Below are 20,975 nucleotides of genomic sequence, written 5' to 3' on the forward strand. Positions count from 1 at the left end.
TTCTTGAAGGTAGCGGCACACTGCAAAACAGGTAGGTTTATAGTTGTGTAATGTTTGTGGTGAATATGGGTCAGTAGGGATTTTGAGAACAGTTGGGCAGCAGTCTGCCTCTATACTCAAAGCTGCTGCCCCAAGTCCAAGGTTATGCAGCCTGTTTGAGATGTTGTCAGGCAGCTACCCCATGTATAATGTTGCATTCTGACCCGGTTGCCTTGGTTACACCCCTCCACCAGCCACCGTCTCAGATCTTCAAGTGTTTGGAGCATGAAACGAAGCAGGGAAAGAGAGAGAGAGAGAGAATGCTGGCCCTCTTCAGCCCCCTGCGATAGCTATAGCTACCGTAGAAAGCCATTGGTTAAGTTCTCACTCTCAATCCTCCGTAGAGAAACAATCCAGAGAGAAGTGTGAACCTGTCATACTTCCCACACTCTTCCCAACCCTGTTGCCTTGGTTACACTTGAACCCCTGCAATCCTCTGCCTCGGTTGGGGGGGGGGGGGGGGGGCAGTGACTCATGGAACCAGTAGCATTTCCCTTCCCACCTGAGTTCTGACAGAGATATTGAAAGAAAGACAAGGCGGCGTCTTGCAAGGTGACTGTGTAGGGATGGTACGCGATGGAGAACATCTGGGACAGAGGGGCCTATTTCACGCAACGCAAGTTTCAGGAAGCCAGTTATCAGGGGGATGCCAGTGAGGCTGTATCTCTTTCATACCCAGCCAAATGGGGCAACGAGGTGTGGCGATCGCTCTGGAAGACAATATCCTAGCTAATACCATCTGGGGTGACTTTTGTGTCAGTTGGTCTTTCACCCTGAAACCGCTCATTTCTCCCTTAATGAAAGTACTATGGCATCTGTTATTTACTCATTGGGGATCGAGTTTTGGAACTTTCAGCATGAGGAGCCAAATTTCCATCGGCACCTTAGGGGTTTCAAATGAGACCCCACAAGTGATGTAATGTTTACATCCGTGTAATGGTGGTTTCTCTGTCATTTTCGATAACCGTTGTCTTGAGTCTCGACTGTACAGGAGACAGCACAATGGAGAAGGGGAGGGAACAATTCTTTGAGGTGGGAGCCCTGCTCCTTCGATGGAGGGCTTAGCACGAGCAAAGCAAGACCAACAGGAAGCTTAGCCCGAGGAAAGCGAGGCCAACAGGAAGCTTAGCCCGAGCAAAGCGAGGCCAACGGGAAGCTTAGCCCGAGCAAAGCGAGGCCAACAGGAAGCTTAGCACGGGCAAAGCAAGACCAAAAGGAAGCTTAGCTCGGGCATTATTGTCTGCGATCTAGAAGTCACAAACCCTACTCAAACCCTAAACATGATCTTAGATTACTTGAGGGGGAAAATAAACATGATCTTAGATAACTTGTGGAAAAAAAGAAACATGATCTTAGATAACTTGTGGGGGAAAAAGAAACATGATCTTAGATAACTTGTGGGGAAAAAAGAAACATGATCTTAGATAACTTGTGGAAAAAAATAAACATGATCTTAGATAACTTGTGGGGAAAAAGAAACATGATCTTAGATAACTTGTGGAAAAAAAGAAACATGATCTTAGATAACTTGTGGAAAAAAGAAACATGATCTTAGATAACTTGTGGAGAAAATGAAACATGATCTTAGATAACGTGTGGGGAAAAAGGCTGTAGCTTCAGCCTATTAGACTCATCCTACGAGAAAGTCGATATTGCACAGGGATACCGTGCAACTTGAGGATTTCACAGAGTTGTATTTCTGTTAAATCACCCCAATATAAAAGCAATCGGACGTGTCTATGATTTGATGTAGTTGGTTTTCACACCACTGTTTTCGGTTTGTGTCGGGGATTTCATGTTCCAATATATTTCCTCGAACACAAGGAATCATTTTGTCAGATCGTATTCTTCTGAGGGGGAACCACATGGTGAGATTATCCCAAAAGTTTTGCAGTTTCTTTTCATATTTTCAATTTGGTCTTCAGTGGACTCCCACTACTCTCAAAAGACATTTGGTATTTTTATGGTCCATAGGCCTATCAACTACATACTATATAAAGGGGCATTTTTCATGCGAGAGGGAGGACAAATGAGCTCTGTATTCCATACGTCTGTCCTGGGGCACCCTTCCTTCCTCACACAGTTTCATTGATGGGGATGGTGAAAAAAAACTAAATGGTAGCCTGAGAGACACTGGATCTGTCCCAAATGGCACCCTCTTCCCTATAATGCATTACTTTTGACCAGAGCCATAGGTGCTAAAGCCCTAAAGGGAATATGGTGCCATTTGGGATGCAGACACTGTGTTCTGGTTCCTTAACTCCTCCTAAACATATGCATGTAGTAACAACCTCCTACTCACTTCCTCATCATTGAAAGTGAGGCATTTATCCCCCCCTAATTTATGGGACGTGTATTTTGGTTGGAACAAATGGTACAGATAACACTGTAAGCTGAATTTGAATCATTACATTATCCTTTTTCCTCAGACTGAATAAACATATTATACCAAGAAGATAACACACGTACCTCTGTTTGTGGAACACATTATGATATAAAGGGGGACTTTCTGGAACAAATATTAATCCAAGCTCCATTTATATAGACCTTCTATTGTATTACAGTGGAAGTATTGTGTTTAAAGTGCACGTTTACATATCTGAGTGCATGCACATCTGTTCATCCGCATGTATAACATGCCCATCAGAACAGGACAGAACAGAGCCGATGGCCCTGATATAAAATGGAGAAATATGAGCAGCGTGTAAGGCTCTGATGAGCTGCTGAAAGCCTGTGACACGAAGCCAGAGTCTGGGGAACAAACACACATTCCAGTCTCGGAGTGTCAAGACCCTCAGATCTCCCCTTCTTGTTTAAGAAACAGCCCCCTTCCCCGTATGATGTGGCTGAATATCTCTGTGCCCGTAGGAGCTTTAGCCGCATGTCAATGATTCTGTAGTCTTGTATAACGCGTGAATAAAACATATACTGAATGGATTTCAAATGACTCGGCAGGGGCTCGGGCAGGGCTCAGCATTGGTGGGCTTGGGAGGGCATTTCCCCACAAAAGGGCTTTATTACAGACAGAAGCATTCCTCAGTTTCATCCGCTGTCCAGGTGGCTGGTCTCAGACGATGGTGAAGAAGCTTGATGTGGAGGCCCAGGTGGTCTGCGGTTGTGAGGCCAGTTGGACGTGCTGCCAAATTCTCTAAAAGGACATTGGTAGAGAAATGAACATTCAAATTCTCTGGCAACAGCTCTGGTGGACATTCCTGCAGTCAGCATGCCAATTGCACTCTCCCTCGAAACTTGAGACATCTGTGGCATTATGTTATGTAACAAAACTGCACATTTTAGAGTGGTCTTTTATTGTCCCCAGCACAAGGTGCACCTGTATAATGATCATGCTGTTTAATCAACTTCTTGATTTGCCACAACTGTCAGGTGGATGGATTGTATTGGCAAAGGGGAAATGCTCACTAACAGGGATGTAAACAAAATTTGAAAGAAATACATTTTTTGTGCGTATGGAACATTGCTGGGATCTTTTATTTCAGCTCATGAAACATGGGACTTTACATGTTGCGTTTATATTTTTGTTCAGTATATATAAACATATCTCTCCCCAGAGAGTTATAGGCCTGGACAAATACCTCTGCATTGGAACATGAGCTCTGCCTCAATTGTCCTCATTTACATGCCTAATGAACATGGCTGCTTAGCTCTAGGCAGAACATAAACTCTACAAACTAGTGAATACTGCCCTTAAAGTGTCGGCCATTGCGATTAATGTACGAATGCTACTCTTCTGATTATGGCTGTTGGAATGTCTATATAATAGTCATGGCTGCTCTTGATACTGCACTTTAGTTCTCGCCATTGATGCATACTTCACTGCAGCAATAAATGTGTGTTCAATGCTATCTCTTGCCCACACAGCTAGTATTGACTCATTGACTCATTGACGAACCCCCTCTACAGTATTTCTATGTGTTTTCATAAAGCAATAAGGCCACTTCATAGACTAACACAGTAGAAATGCATTTATCCTGTTTCCTCATTCCTCATCAATCTACACCCAATACTCATAATGAAAAATAATTTTTTGCTAATTTATTACAAATTAAAAACTGAAATATCACATTTGCATAAGTATTCAGACCCATTAATCAGTACTTTTCTTAAACACCTTTGGCAGCGATTACAGCATTGAGTCTTCTTGGGTGTGACGCTACAAACATGGCACAGCTGTATTTGGGGAGTTTCTCGCATTCTTCTCTGCAGATCCTCTCAAACCCTGTCAGGTTGGATGAGGAGCGTTGCTGCACAGCTATTTTCAGGTGTCTCTAGAGATGTTTGATCGGGTCTAAATCCGGCTGGGCCACTCAAGGACATTCAGAGGCTGGGCCACTCCTGCCTTGTCTTGGCTGTGTGCTATGGGTTGTTGTCCAGTTGGAAGGTGAACCATCGCCCCAGTCTGAGGTCCTGAGCGCTCTGGAGCAGGTTTTCATCAAGGATCTCTCTGTGCTTTGCTCCATTCATCTTTGCCTTGATCCTGACTAGTCTCCCAGTTCCTGCTACTGAAAAACATCCTCACAGCATGATGCTGCCACCACCATGCTTCACCCTAGTGATGGTGCCAGGTTTCCTCCAGATAGGACGCTTGGCATTCAGGTCAAAGAGTTCAATCTTGATTTCATCAGACCACGGACTCTTGTTCCTCATGGTTTGAGAGTCTTCAGGTGCCTTTTGGCAAATTCCAAGCGGGCTGTCATGTGTCTTTTACTGAGGAGTGGCTTCCGTCTGGCCACTCTAGCGTAAAGGCCTGATTGTTTCTAAAAACCTGTTTTCACATTGTCATTATGGGGTATTGTGTGTAGATTGATTAGGATTTGTTTTTTATTTAATCTATTTTTAGAATAAGGCCGTAAGGTAACAAAATGTGGTCAAGGGGTCTGAATACTTTCCGTAGGCACAGACTGTATACTGTAGCTGCAGTTCATCTGAGGGTTTTTACTTCGCATGCCTCACAGATACACTAAACTAAAATATGGCTCTTCATGTTTGATCCTCTTATTTCACAAATAATAATTCCCTTTGTCATAAACATAATCTGCAGACACTACAGCAGAGTGGAATTTGGATAAAAATGCCTGTAGTAAAATTGATAGATTAGTTGTGGTGCGTCTTCCTAACTCACACAACTCTCTGTCAGTCTTTTATTTTATGTATCACTTTTTCCATCTCTCCTTTTGTCATTTCATCTCTTTCAGTGTGTTAGTCAAAGACCAGCCTCTGTAGTTCCAGAGTCCTCTTTGCTCCAGTAGTCATAGTTGGCTACAGGCATCCCTCTTAGAGCAGTGTGAACTTTGCCTGTCAGCAGGTTTTACCGCAGTGGCTCCTGTGCCCTGCTAATACCCACACACATCATGCCAAACGGGCTGCACGTTGCCAGACTCTAATCCAAGCATCTTATCAAACCCATCGGCACATTTCTAGCAAGAACACATCTAGACCGTGACTGGTGTGGGTTGGGAGGGGTGTTTGTCAACAGCTGCTCAGCAGCAAATGGGAGCGGGAAAATAGAACGTGAGAACGTTCCAGAATCCCCAGAATGGAGAATTTTCATCAACAGCCCCCTCCTCCCCCCTCCTGCGATGGTTTCAGGTAAATGTTTGGGCTCCCGGTTGTGAGGGTTTGCATGGAGAGAGAGGGCAACTTGTAGTGATGCATTGGCCCTGTGAGGCTCAGTTGGTAGATCATGACCCTTGCAATGCCATGATCGTGGGTTTAACTCCCGCTGTGGCCACCCATACGAAAATGTATGCACACGCTATTGTAACTCCCTTTGGATAGAAGCGTCTGCTAAATATATTATGTTATATTATTATTATTATATTAACATTTGCCCCCCCCCCCTCCTCCCTCAGCCCAGTGCAGCAGTGAGAGGATACCACAGCAGTAAGACGGCCATGAGCCCTGCAAGCTTTAGCTCCCAATGGAACAGCAGTGTACAGGGGGCCTGTAGTGGCCACTCCGTCTCCTACCCCCGCTCCAGCCTGCAGTACCCGGCCCACCTCCATCACCACACCAGCTACGCTTACTGCCAGGGACAGCCAGCAGTGAGTACTCTCAAACATATACTGTACAGCTATGCTCACTTTGCACTCTCCATCGCCCTCTCACGTCTCCCTCTCTCCACACTCTCCACACTCTCTCCCACTTTCCCACTCTGTCAGACTCCTGCCTCTCACTCTTATTCTCTTTACTTTCTACTCTATCCCCCTCTCCCTTCAATGGGAAATGAATGTTTATCTGTTCTCACACTGACATACAGTGTGTAGTGGGCAACACATGTGGCTGATCCCACCAACGCGAACAAACATTCTGAAACCCCCCTCACCTTCCATGCGTCTCTCAGATCCCCTGTATTCACAAACATGGAGAGACCCCCCTGAAGTACTTGCGTGTGAAGGACTGATTGAACATACTGTAGCGTAGTAGGTGATAACCATCAGTCTCCATTTTGTTTCATGTTGCACACCATTCTCTGATGTTACCACTGTGTTGATAAAATGCTGGCTCAATGAACCTTAGATTTAGTTCAGTGTGTTATTAACAACAACAACACATGCTGCTGCACAGTATGACTGTAGTACTGTCTCCCAAATATATCCTTCCTGTTGTTGGTTAGCTAGCTAGCGAATTTCAGCCATATTAGCATTGACGTGAAATAATTTGAAACACCTCAAAACAACACATGGTATCAAGAACAAGATACAACTAGCTATCTGACCGTTCAAAATCATAGCAAAGCCCGGCTTCTGGCCACATCAATGCACGCTCATCATTTTCGTGACGTTGTGAGCCAGCCCGTCTATAAATGTTTTTTTGTTTTTTTTAAATGAACATGGTTTTGACTATGGTTGTGGTCATGTCAGTTGTGTTTATGTGAGGAGTGGCAGCGTTGGTACAGTACAGCATGTTCCCCAGCCATATCCCTGAGGAATGTCTCCTATTGACTAGAGCAGGGGTCATTTAGCCTGGTCCCAGATCTGTTTGTGCCGTCTTGTCGACAATAACCATAGAAGTTGGCAAGACAGGACAAACAGTTCTGGAACCTGGCTAGGGGTGGTGACTGTCTGTGTCTGAATCTGGTAAATACAACTCTGGACCTGATTCACAAAGAAACGGACACACCCTAGACTCATCTGGTCGTCATGTGGACCTCAGTGTTTGTGTAGGATGCTTGGACACACCCTGCTGGTGGATCTCAGTCTCCCGCTAACCTGTTTCAGCTCCATCTGAGCCCTGGATACATCAAAGGCTGGCTTGTCCTCGACCCAACTCCCACACCACGCAGACACACACTTTTACTGGGCTGTTTTTACGGGAAACCAGGCCGGATGTTTTCTTACTGGTTGTTAGTTTTTTGTCCCTCCCCCGCCATGCATCTACAAGACAAGTCACCACTTTGGACCCATTGGAGGTTTCGCAACGCCTAGAATTGTTTATGCCAGACAGATCCTAGCAAACAAAGCATGCCTTCATCCGTCCATCCTTCAAGGTTTGTGTATTTTCTCATGGTCTTTCATTTAAAACATGCACTTTCGTTGACTCATATCCTAACCCCCCCCCCCCCCCTTCCCAGCCATTGTGTTTTTAAGCAAATTACATGCAAAAACGTTTTTTTTTGTTGAAGTCGATGAAAAACAGAACCGATACCTCTGCCTCTCTCTCTGTCCCCTCGGATGAGCGAGGCAAGTAAATAACGAGAGGCGCTCAGATCCAGCCGAGATCAAGCGCCTGCGCCTCCAGTGGTTTTCTAATTACAATGGAAGCGGATACATTTCCACTTTTAATATGGGATGGATGTCCCCGAGGAGACATGGGATTATGACAAAGCAGAACCAGAGGAAGTCGGAAGAGAGAAAGAGCGGAGGAGATGTGATCTGCCGGAGCGAGGACTGAGGAGACGCATGAGTTGTGTTGAATGAAGGATACCATTGCCAAGCACCACAGGCCTTCCATCTGTATTCTATCTCATATGTCACATGCAGTCCTCTGGTGTACCATTCAACAAACACTTAACCAGTACAGGTAATGGTCACAGCAAATTGACCGGCCTTCGGGTGCTTGAGTGTAATAAAACTTGACAACCTAATGATCGCTGAAAAAGGGCACATTGTGTTATTGGGTTCTTCAGAGGCTGGCTGGGAAGGTTGCTCTAGCAGCTAGTGTGCCTACCAAATGCCACCCTATCCCCTATATAGTGCACTACTTTTGACCAAAGCGCAATGGGCACTGGTCAAAAGTAGTGCACTATATAGGGAATAGAGTGGCATTTGGGATGCACCCTGGAGTCTAGCTAGTATCCTTGAGTTTAGCTGTGTTTTGCTCAATGGATTTTCGGGTCTGTAGAGAATTTATTAGAAAAATACAAAGACATAAGCTGTGTTCGAATACCCATACTAACATACTGTATACTACATACTTAATGAGTATATACTACGTACTATATACTATTAGTTAGTTGTATTATACTGTAAACAAACGGTATCATTTCAGTTGAGCATACTAGAGCTTCACCTGTCTGTCTACCGGAAGTTGATGCTGTTGCTATGCAACCTCTTGCTAGCTTGTTAGCATAACACATGTCTAGCTAGACATTTTACAATTTCGGGTGTGTTCGTAAATTCGATCAGACGAGAGTGCTCTGAAATCGGAGTAGATAGCCAGAATTAACAATGTCCATTGAAAAGCACAATGACTATACCACTTAGCTAATAAGGATGTGAATAATCAAGTCAATAAACATTGGGTAGTTAGTTAGATAGCAGATAGTTAATATACTGTCTGGCAAGTTCGATGTATTAGTAGCCATCTTAGTTAGGTAACTAGCTAACATACCAGTACATACTGCTGTAATGCTATGCGGTTCGTAAGGATAGCGTAGCTAACAAATTGGCAGCCAACATCAAGTGTAACGCAACTTATTTGAAAAGTCATTACTTTATTACATTGCTCAACATTTTCTTAACATTTGTCATTAGCTACAGTAGTTCAATGAATTTGTTATTCGCTCTCATCGGGCCTCGGCTCATTATTTTCCGCTATTTTCTTCAAATCTGAAAACCTTGAAGCCACTCCCAATTTTTGAAGAATTGCATTAAGTGCCCTAAAAGCACAGAAATATTGTCCTCTGCGTGTGTACTTCGTATGTTGGCGAATTTAGTACGACACCCGTGAACCTTTGTCACACTAACTATATCCATACTATGACCAACAAGCATACTATATACTCAATTCATGTCACAAGTAGTACAGTTGGTGCGGTTAGTAAGAGTATTCCAACACATATCAAGTTAAAGAAGCATTCCATGTTCCTTGTTCCGTTTGGTGAATAAAATGATCCTCCTTGTCCCTTTGGTAATGAGTTTAAAATACATGTATAGATGGCAATAACACAGTTTACACACATAGGACAAGGTCACCAATGGTTGTATTTCCCTTGTAACATTAATGGTGGCCTTTTAGTGACATTTCAAATAATCACAGCCGATTAAGTCCTCCTCCTCCTCCTCACTCCTTTCCCCCTTTTATTTTTTTCTCCGTTAATATTTTCACTCTGTTTATTCTGTCATTCTCTTTCTCCTTCTTTCATTGCTTCATTCTATACGTGTTAATGTGCCAATTCCTCAGTGGTTTATTGCATTTGTGGAATGATTTATCTTCCCCTTATAGCTGTGGTTTGGAATAATGCATATGTAATAGCTGATGTAATTCTTGTTTGCGGTTATGTCCCTTCTGTTATGGGCAACAACAAAAGAAGGCATAAAGAGGGTAATTTAGGTAATTTCACAGAGATTTGCATGTTTTTGTGAGAGATTTCACAGAGATACGCTTGGTTTTGTGTGAAATTTCACAGAGATATGCTTGTTTTTGTGAGAAATTTCACAGAAATACGCTTGTTTTTGTGATAAATCTTCTAAAAATAACAGAAATTTCGCATTAAAATGAAAAGCGTATACTAAAATAGGAAAATACTACATGCCATGTCTCAAAATAAATATCTATCTTACCTCTATATTGTTTTGTGTCCTCAGGAATCGAGACGAAAGATGACCGTCTTAATTCTCGCACAGCATCCAGCCTAGCTGGCGTAATGCTATTTTCCAGATTTTTGACCACTTTTTTTTTCTGGCCTACATCGATTTAGTCACCCTAATTTTGACCATCCTACAAGGGTAAAAACTCCAGTTACTTTTGAACAGATTATGATCGTACATTTCTTAGAGGAGTATCTACACAATTAACGTATTGTTTTAACCATTGGTCAAAATACGTGATTTTGTTTGGACACCCTATTGAATTGCACGCACATGCCAGATCACCTGGAAGATGTCAAAAGTGCATATGTTGCACAAAGATAAACACTTGATCTGCAGGTTATTCTAGAGTGCCATTTCTTCAGCTTCCTATGGTTACCCAGTACATCAAGGGTGTGTCCCAATTGACACCCTATTCACTATAGTGCATTACTTTTTACCAGAGCCTCATGGGCCCTGGTCGAAAGTAGTGCACTATATGGGTAATAAGATTCCATTTGGGACGCAACCCAAGTCAAGGCTCACTGATATGAATGTGGCTCTACATAGTGCCTTTATTCGCCGAGGACAAGACCACGATTAATGTAGTCTTCTGCTTGTTGTCAGAATTGCACAACCGTCCTCTCATGGAAAATCTACATTTTAGTTTGAAACACAAGGACCTGTTTTTGTTTTTGGGTGGTGGTGTGGTTCCAGACGGATGTGTTTAGATTTTTTACAATTTTACCATTGCCAGATGTTTGCAATGTGATGAGGATGGTGTGTTTCTCCTAACTGCTAGACTATCAAACTGTTTGTGACAACATGGCCCTCCCAGAGCTGGTCAGGCTGGACTGGAGAATCATGTTCATGCAACTATTTGTCTCTCTTGAATGCCTTGACTGGTTAACTGGCCTTGTTGCATTAGCACAATCTTGTCAGCTGATTACATTTGTGCAGTCAAGCTTGTGCTAATTGCACCACCGTTCATGGAGCTACTATAAATTCAATCAAATCCAGTTGCATTTGTCACATGCTTTGTAAACAACAGGTGTAGACTAACAGTGAAATGCTTAGTTACGGGCCTTTCCAAACAACGCAGAGAGAAAAATAGAAAAATAATATAAACAAATTATAACACACTGAATAAATACACAATGACTAACGATAACTTGGCTATATACACAGGGTAACAGTACCGAGTCGATGTACAGCTTTCCGAAGTAATTGAAGTAGATATATACATACAGAGTGCCTTGTGGTTAGCGTTGGGCCAGTAACCGAAATTTTGCTGGATCGAATCCCTGAGCTGACAAGGTAAACATCTGTAGTTCTGCCAATGAGCAAGGCAGTTAACCCACTGTTCCCCGGGCGCCGAAGACGTGGATGTCGATTAAGGCATCCCCCCTCAAATGCGGAAGACACATTTCAGTTGAAGGCATTCAGTTTTACAACTGACTAGGTATCCCCTTTTCCCCTTTCAGAAAGTATTCAAACCTCTTAACTTTTTCCACATTTTGTTGTTACAGCCTGAATTTAAAATGTATTAAATAGATTTAGTTGCACTGGCCTACACACAATACCCCATAATGTCAAAGTGTAATTAAGTTTTGAGAAATGTTTACAAATGAATTAAAGGGGAATTTCACCCTGGGGGAATCTGGTCTTGTTGTCATCATGTCTGAGGCATCTCAAGGTCAGTAGGAGGGTGGTGGTGGTGGTGGGGGGGGGGGGGGGGGGGGGGGCTGAAAATAAATGTAGTACTGCTTTGTGACATTTCGCAAAGGCTCTATGTTATACTGAGCGCACTATACGTTTTTGTCCGTGTAGATAAAGGTTGTCCTTGTTCGATAGAGTCATTGGACATCTTTCAGCGATGTTCCTATCAGCGGATTCATTGCTGAAAGACAACTCGTTTGGGCTGTTGCTTTGTGCTCTGGCACCATGCTTTCCCTAAGGCTTTTTTGAAAGGGAGGCAGACACTTAGCGCAAAACTGAAAGAACTGACCAGGCCACAGTGGCTTCAAGTGATTCCTCTCATCAACGCAAATTCGAAGATTGACCAACCTTACCTTGGCAATGCTGCCTTTGGCCTCGATTCGTGGAAACAGGAGTCTCATAAAATGTTGGTGTACAGTTGCAGGTGGTCCGTTTTAATTGAGTAAATACACATTATTTTGCTCCATGAAGTAATTCACCAATGTGTACGCTGCCATCTTGTCTATTTCAAGTCTTCTCTCGTTGATCGAGACAGGTGTCTGTCATCATGGCATGCAGCCCTTTGGGGTGGACACTCACCTGTCTCGATCAATGAGAGAAGACTTTAAATAAATAAGATGGTGGCGTACTCTGTTGGATTACTTCATGGAGAAATAAAGTATTTATTTTAATAATGGAGCATTTTCGAAATGTAAACGGACACCCTGCAACTGGACACGGACATTGAGACTCCCGTTTCCATGAATCAAGGCAGGATCGCCGAGCTAAAGTTGGTCAAAAATTCTCTGTGCTACACCAAACAATAGTATCCTGTAAATTCCAGTAAAGGATACCAAAAATCTTTGTTTAAATCACATGATCTGTTTAACAATCTGTAGCGACAGTTCTCCACACTTTACGACACCTGAGACACACTGTGTATTTTTACCATATAACATTCTTGTTAAATATTCGGTTATTTTTGAATTAGCATTAAATATTATACACTCCACTGTATTTTATGTTTAGACAAATAAACATTATTTGGATGTACAGTATCAGAATATCTAACATCTGTTTGATGCTACAGAGCCCTGTATATATTCTGTGAATCCATAAAGGCAGACACATTTTGTGCAGAGCTTGGGGTTGGAAACACCTAGTGGAATCAGAGTATGTACCACCTATAACAAAACACACAACAATACACAATTTTACCACCCCACTAATTGTATTGATCTCTGATAGACTGGCTAGCTTAGCAGACCTAACATGGACATTTTAATATTATCAGCTTGCTGATGGCTAATTAGCGTCACAACATTTCTATCCAGCTGAGAACCAACTAACCAACCATAGACAATTTACACACATTTACACACATGCAGCCTCCTAATTTGACTTGCTGATGCATCTCCCCAGACCATAGAACAGTAGTTCACCTGACTTCCAATTAATGCTTGGGTTGTTTGTTTAAGAATCTTTCCCTGTAAATATTCTGATCATGCATGCAGTTATTATTATTATTATATATATATTTTTTTTTTATTTTTTTTTTTACATAGATCAGTTATTTGAGACAACTATGACAAGCAGTTGTCTAGCTGCATCCCTAGTAGTTTGGTTTCTGCCACTTCCTCAATTTGTACTTCCTCAATACTTAATTGCATCCCATATTGTGTTGGCCTTTTCCTGGTGGAACAGACCAAGATAACCTTGGTTTTCTTGGCGTTCAAAACTAGTTTGTTCTGGCAAACCCACTCCCTGATATTTCCCAGATCTACTTGTAGAGCTTGCTGTACTTGTTGAACCGATTGTCTTGCTGTATAAATTGTAGTATCATCTGCAAATACAGTAGCTTGAGTGTCAGATGAGGCATAAGGAAGGTCGCTGGTATATATTAAGTAAAGAAGTGGCCCAAGGCAGCTGCCCTGGGGTATTCCACAGTTTAAGGGGAGGGGAAGAAAACCCATTGATATAGGCAGACTTTTTTCCTGTTAGTTAGCTATGACTGTACCAAATTCAATTTTGCCTCTTTAATAATGCAATAATTTATCAACATTATTTCATGATCCACTAAATCGAATGCTGCACTAAAATTTTAAAATATTACACCCACAAACCTGCCATTATCCATAGCATTGGGCCACTGGTCTGTCATGTCAACCAATGCAGTGGTAGTGGAATGTTTTTGTGATAAGCATGATGATTGTCTGTGATCAGATCATGCTTTTCCATATATTCCCATATTTGTCTACTCCCAATACCCTCCAATATCTTACTGAGTGAATGGAGTAGACTGATTGGTCAACTTTTGGCAAGAGTAATGGGTTCTTTGCTGTCTTTTGGGAATGGGCACAGTTTAGCATGCTTCCATACATTTCCCCTTTTCCAGTGACCAATTAAACACGTATTTCAGTGGAGTTGCAATCTGGGGAGCATCATAGCAAAGTAAAAAATAGTTCATAATATCATAACCTGCAGATTTACCATTGGGTAATGACTTCAATAGGTTTAACAGCTTCTCCACCCGTACCAATGGTAGACTAAAAGAGCAGTTTCTTTTGCTCATAATTTGATCATCAATCCATTGGACAATTACTTGTTGGGATGAATGAGTGTTTACATTATCTCTCAATTAATTTGTTTTCTTTGTAAAAAAATATCTATAAATGATTTGCAGGTTTTGTTATTGTTCTCCCGTCAACCTCCACACTAGATGGGCATGATGAGATAGATGTACCAAGTAAGCCCTTAACTGTATTCCATACCTTTTTTAAATCATTTTTACAATCAATAAAATCATTTTAGTAAAATAAAGTTTATTTTATTGCGATTTAATTTAACTGCATAATTACGTAGTGTTACGGCTTCTAGGTGTAGTGGGTGGAGGAGTCAGGCGCAGGGAGCAGGTTAGTTCAGAACGTGGATCTTTATTTCAAAGACAGTGAAAACGGACATGCCAAACACAAGGGCGCATAAAATACCCAGTCCAAACAAACAGGACTAAACTGTCTGGAAAAATAGAATCCACAAATAATCCAACACCATGAACAGAAAACAAGCCCGCACAAAAGCCGGCGGGCCTAGTGCCCTTAAATAGCCCACAAACAAAACTAAACTCAAAACAGGTGTAACCAATCAGACCAAACTAACAGAAACAAAAAAGGGAATCGATGGCAGCTAGTAGGCCGGCGACGGCGAACACCGAGCGCCGCACGAACAGGAAGAGGCACCATCTTCAGCGGGATTCGTGACACGTAGTGTTCAATAATTCTGTTCATCAATTAATGCTCATGAGAAGTGATGTGATACCATTGTTTTCTCTCTTCACAACAAAACGGAAGGTTCTCGATTAGAGATAACGTAACGTTAGCTGGACTAGCTATATTTGCTAAGTTAGCTGACGTTACAGTCCTGTATTGAACTTTGAAAGCCATCAGCTAAATCATATAGATAGATATCTTTTGGCTACACACTGTCATTCAATTTAGCTTATGCCATGGTAGTCACTGCTAGACTGGTAGCTACTTCAGCAGAGTAAACATGTTTTTGTATTCGTTCTTTGACTAATGTAAGCTAGCTAAGAGTAACTCAATCTGGTAGCCATCACTCTGTCGCAGCCGGCCGCGACCGGGAGGTCCGTGGGGCGACGCACAATTGGCCTAGCGTCATCCGGGTTAGGGAAGGTTTGGCCGGTAGGGATATCCTTGTCTCATCGTGCACCAGCGACTCCTGTGGCGGGCCGGGGGCAGTGCATGCTAACCAAGGTTGCCAGGTGCAGGGTGTTTCCTCCGACACATTGGTGCGGCTGGCTTCCGGGTTGGATGCGCGCTGTGTTAAGAAGCAGTGTGGCTTGGTTGGGTTGTGTATTGGAGGACGCATGACTTTCAACCTTCGTCTCTCCCGAGCCCGTACGGGCGATGAATCAAGATAGTAGCTACTAACAATTGTATACCATGAAATTGGGGAGAAAATGGGGTAACATTATTATTATTTTTTTAATAAAATAAATTTGAAATAAAAATGAATAAATACAAATAAATTGGAAGGTTGTGCAGGACTATGGTAGATGAAGGAATCAATCTATCTTTTCAGACTGCTAGAGTATGTATCTGGTCTGTCTGTTTGTAACAGTGTGCTATATGTGAAAATGTGTTCGTATTATAAATTGTATTTTAATGTTGAAGGCTCTTGGAAGATTAGTCCAAATGGGGACTAAAAGAGATCCTAATAAAATCCTAATAAAATTAAAATAAGCTGTCGCCTAAATGGATTCAGCTTGAAAGTCCCTCTGATCATCTTTGGTCGCCGTAAGCATCACTATTGATAGCTAGAAAACACTGGCAGAAAGGTAGAACTGGAAGGCTTGTTTGTAATTTGTAATTCGCACAGCAAGACAGAACACCACATGGGCATGATGACAAATGTTAGTGAAACACAAACTTATTCAAAAAAAGCTGAATTGAGAAGTTCTGAGATTACTGTGTGTTGGACTTTTGAAGTAAACAATGCCATGAACCAAGTCTGTGGGCATGCCCCATCTACCTAGCTGTGCAGTATCTGTATTCGCTATGAATGCTGGACTTTGTGGTTCACTATGAGCAGACGAATACACAGGAAGTCCAAACTTCCTGATTCTACCAGTGAAATGAAAATGCGCTTGTTTTAGCTTGTGGTTTGGATAATGTTGATGTCTGTGACAAAAATGTAATGTTGTTAATATAGAAATGACTATATGCCGTGGCAGAGCCAGGGTGAAATTCCCTTTAAAAATTAAAGCTGAAATGTCTTCAGTCAATAAGTATTCAACCCCTTTATGGCAACCCTAAATAAGTTCAGGACTAACACTTTGCTTAACAAGTCACATAAGTTGCATGGACTCAATAATAGTATTAAACAATAGTTTAACAATAGTGTTAACATGATTTAGAGCTAAGCACAGGCAAAATCCTAGAGGAAACCTTGTTCAGTATGCTTTCCAATAGACACTGGAAGACAAATTCACCTTTCAGCAGTACAATAACCTAAAATACAAGGCCAAATATACACTGGAGTTGCTTACCAAGCAAAACGACATTCCTGAGTGGCCTAGTTACAGTTTTGATTTAAATCGGCATGAAAATGGCTGTCTAATAATGATCAACAACCAACTTGACAGACCTTGAAGGATTTTTGAAAGAATAATGTGCAACGATTGTACAATCCAGGTGTGCAAAGCTCTTAGAGACTCACAGCTGTAATCGTTGCTAAAAGGGATTCTAACATTGACTCAGGGTTGTGAAAATCTTAAATAGATGAATTAAATGAATTAAATATTTCTGTATTTCATTTTCAATACATTTGCAAACATTTCAAAAAACATGTTTTTACTTTGTCAGTATGGGGTATGATTTTCAATTCAGTCGGTAACAACAAAATGTGGAATAAGTCAAGGGGTATGAATACTTTCGGAAGGCACTGTAGGTAGGGGTAAAGTGACTAGGCAACAGGATAGACAATAAACAGCAGCAGCAGCATATGCGACGTGTCAAAAGAGTTAGTGCCAAACGGATCAATGCAGATAGTAGCTATTTGGTTAACTATTTAGCAGTATAATGGCTTGGGGGTAGAAGCTGTTCAGGGTCCTGTTGATTCAAGACTTGCATCGGTACCATTTGGCGTGTGGTAGCATAGAGAACAGTCGATGACTTGGGTGGCTGGAGTGTTTGACAATTTTAGGGCCTTCCTCTGACACCACCTGGTATAGAGGTACTGGATTTTGCATGGACCCTCAGCTCCTCCAAAAGTTCTACAGCTGCACCATTGAGAGCAGTGATGCACTGGGCCGTACGCACTACCCTCTGTAGCACCTTCTGTTCGGATGCCAAACAGTTGCCATACCAAGCGGTGATGCAGCCATTCAAGATGCTCTCAATGGTGCAGCTGAGGGGGAAGAGGCATTGTTGTGCCTTCTTCACGACTGTGTTGGTGTGTGTGGACCAGAGGTGGGACCAAGTCATTGTTTTACAAGTCACAAGTAAGTCTCAAGTCTTAGCACTGAAGTCCGAGTCAAGTCTCAAGTCAAGACCATCAAGTCTCAAGTCCTAAACTTTGAGTTTTGAGTCCTAAAGAAGTCATAATGTGCTCTTCACCAAATGTAATTCCATTTCATATTTTTAACAAGATTAATAGTTAGTATATTACATTTACGCAAATCATGAATGATTTTAATAATATCTCTATATTTATTACTTTCCAAATAAATACATGGGTAGCCATGAGAAAGACACCCCCCTCCCCCCCCCCCCCCAATAGTGATGACTATAGAGGACTGCCTAGCCAGTTGTAGCTCAATCTTGGGTGCAATGATTACGTTCCCGCACTGACTGACTGTGTGGAAGCTCATTGATTTAACGTTCATTTAGCCAACATGCTACACTAGTAAAGTTATAAATTATATAGCTGTTGGCTATATTGGCCCTGACTTACCGTTCTTTGTGCAGCTTCAAATGCCAAACAAAGTTGGAAATTGTTGCGCCTCCGTCTGTAATTTTCTTTCCACATGTTTTGCAAGTTGCAATCCGTTTTTTGTTGATACAGCGTAGTCTTTATATCCGAAAATAATAATTTTGGGTATCATTCCAAGGGCTCCACCTGAATTCACGTTCTTCTGCACTGAAACGCACAACTTTTTCTCAGCTGGCACAATTTGATTAGCTGCTGTCCGGTTCAAACTGTAATCCATTATATGAAGAGTTGATGCGCTGCACACTTTTTTTAATAGCACCAATATTTGGGCTTGGGGAGGGTATCAAGTCAAGTCATAAGGCTCAAGACCAAGTCAAGTCATAAGTCATTGGTGTTAAAGTCAAACTCGAGTTGCAAGTCATCATATTTGTGACTCAAGTCTGACTCGAGTCCAAGTCATGTTCATTTTTTAGTTATGTGGACACAAGGATCTTGAAGCTCTCGACCTGCTTCACTACAGCCCCGTCGATGTGGATGGGGGAATGCTCGGCCCTCCGTTTCCTGTAGTCCACAATCAGCTCCTTTGTCTTGATCACGTTGAGGGAGAGGTTGTTGTCCTGGTACCACACTGCCAGGTCTCTGACCTCCTCCCTATGTCGGTGGTCAGGCCTACCACTGTTGTGTCGTTAGCAAACTTAATGATGGTGTTGGAGTCATGCGCTGCCACACAGTCGTGGGTGAAGGGAGTACAGGAGGGGACTAAGCACACACACCTGAGGGGCCCCGTGTTGAGGGTCAGCATGGGGGATGTGTTGTTACCTACCCTTACCACCTGGGGGCGGCCTGTCAGGAAGTCCAGGATCCAGTTGCAGAGGGAGGTGTTTAGTCCTAGGGTCCTTAGCTTAGTGATGAGCTTTGAGGGCACTATGATGTTGAACGCTGAGCTGTAGTCAATGAATAGCATTCTCACATAGGTGTTCCTTTTGTCCAGGTGTGAAAGGGCAGTGTGGAGTGCAATAGAGATTGCATCATCTGTGGATCTGTTGGGGCGGTATGCAAATTGAAGTGGCTCTGAGGTTTCTGGGATAATGGTGTTGATGTGACCTATGACCAGCCTTTCAAAGCACTTTTTGGCTACAGACGTGAGTGCTACAGGTCGGTGGTTATTTAGGCAGGTTACCTTAGTGTTCTTGGGCACAGGGACCATGGTGGTCTGCTTGAAACACATTGGTATTACAGACACAGACAGGGAGAGGTTGAAAATGTCAGTTAAGACACTTGCCTGTTGGTCAGCGCATGCTCGGAGTACACGTCCAAGTAGTCCTGTATTGACGCTTTGCCTGTTTGATGTTTCACTGGAGGGCATAGCGCGATTTCTTATAAGCTTCCGGTTAGAGTCCCGCTCTTTGAAAGCAGCAGCTCTACCCTTTAGCTCTGTGCAAATGTTGCCTGTAATCCATGGCTTCTGGTTGGGGTGTGTACGTACAGTCACTGTGGGGACAACGTCATCAATGGACTTATTGATAAAGCCAGTGACTGATGTGGTGTACTCCTCAATGCCATCGGAAGAATCCCGGAACATGTTCCAGTCTGTGATAGCAAAACAATCCTGTAGTTTATTATCCGCTTCATCTGACCACTTTTTATAGACCGTGTCACTTGTGCTACTTGCTTTAATTTTGGCTTGCAAGCAGGAATCAGGAGGATAGCATTATGGTAAGATTTTCCAAATGAAGGGCGAGGGAGAACTTTATACTCGCTGTTCTCTGTGTGTGGAGTAAAGGTGGTCTAGAGTTTTTTTCCCCTCTGTTTGCACATTTAACATGCTGATAGAAATGAGGTAAAACTGATTTATGTTCCCCTGCATTAAAGTCACTGCCACTTGGAGCTCCACCTCTGGATGAGCGTTTTCCTGTTTGCTTATGGCGGAATTCAGCTCATTGTGTGCTGTTTTAGTGCCAGCATCGGTCTGTGGTTGTATGTAGACAGCTACGGAAAATACAGATGGAAACTCTCTAGGTAGATAGTGTGGTCTACAGCATATCAGGAGATACTCTACCTCAGGCGAGCAAAACCTTGAGACTTCCTTAGATATCATGCACCAGCTGTTGTTTACAACTATACATTGGCTTCTGCCCCGTCTCTTACCAGAGGCTGCTGTTCTACCCTGCCGATAGAGCGTATAACCCACCAGCATTACAGTTTTTAATGTCCTGTTGGTAGGCTATACTTGCTTTCAGTTCGTTCCATTTATTTTCCAGCGATTGAACGTTGGCTAACAGTACAGATGGCAAAGTCAGATTAGCCACTCATCACCTGATCCTCACAAGGCACCCCGATCTCTTTCTGCAAAATCTCAGTTTCTTTCTCCAGTGAATGACGGGGATGAGGGCCTGTTTGGGTGTTTGGAGTATATCCTTCCCGTCCGACTCATTCAAGAAAATTAGTTGTCCAATTCGAGGTGTGTAATCGCTGTTCTGATGTCCAGAAGCTATTTTCAGTCATAAGAGACGGTAGCAGCAACATTATGTACAAAATGAGTTACAAACAATGCGAAAAAACCTACAAAATAGCACGGTTGGTTAAGAGCCAATAAAACGGCAGCCATCCTCTCCGGCTTCATTTTTTGACATCGACTGACCAGGTGAATCAAGGAGAAAGATTTGATCCCTTATTGATGTCACTTGTTAAATCCACTTCAATCAGTGTAGATGAAGGGGAGGATACAGGTTAAAGAAGGATTTTTATGCCTTGAGACAA

Source organism: Oncorhynchus mykiss, chromosome 18 (genome assembly GCF_013265735.2).
Source record: "Oncorhynchus mykiss isolate Arlee chromosome 18, USDA_OmykA_1.1, whole genome shotgun sequence".
In the NCBI taxonomy this organism is placed as follows: Eukaryota; Metazoa; Chordata; class Actinopteri; order Salmoniformes; family Salmonidae; genus Oncorhynchus; species Oncorhynchus mykiss.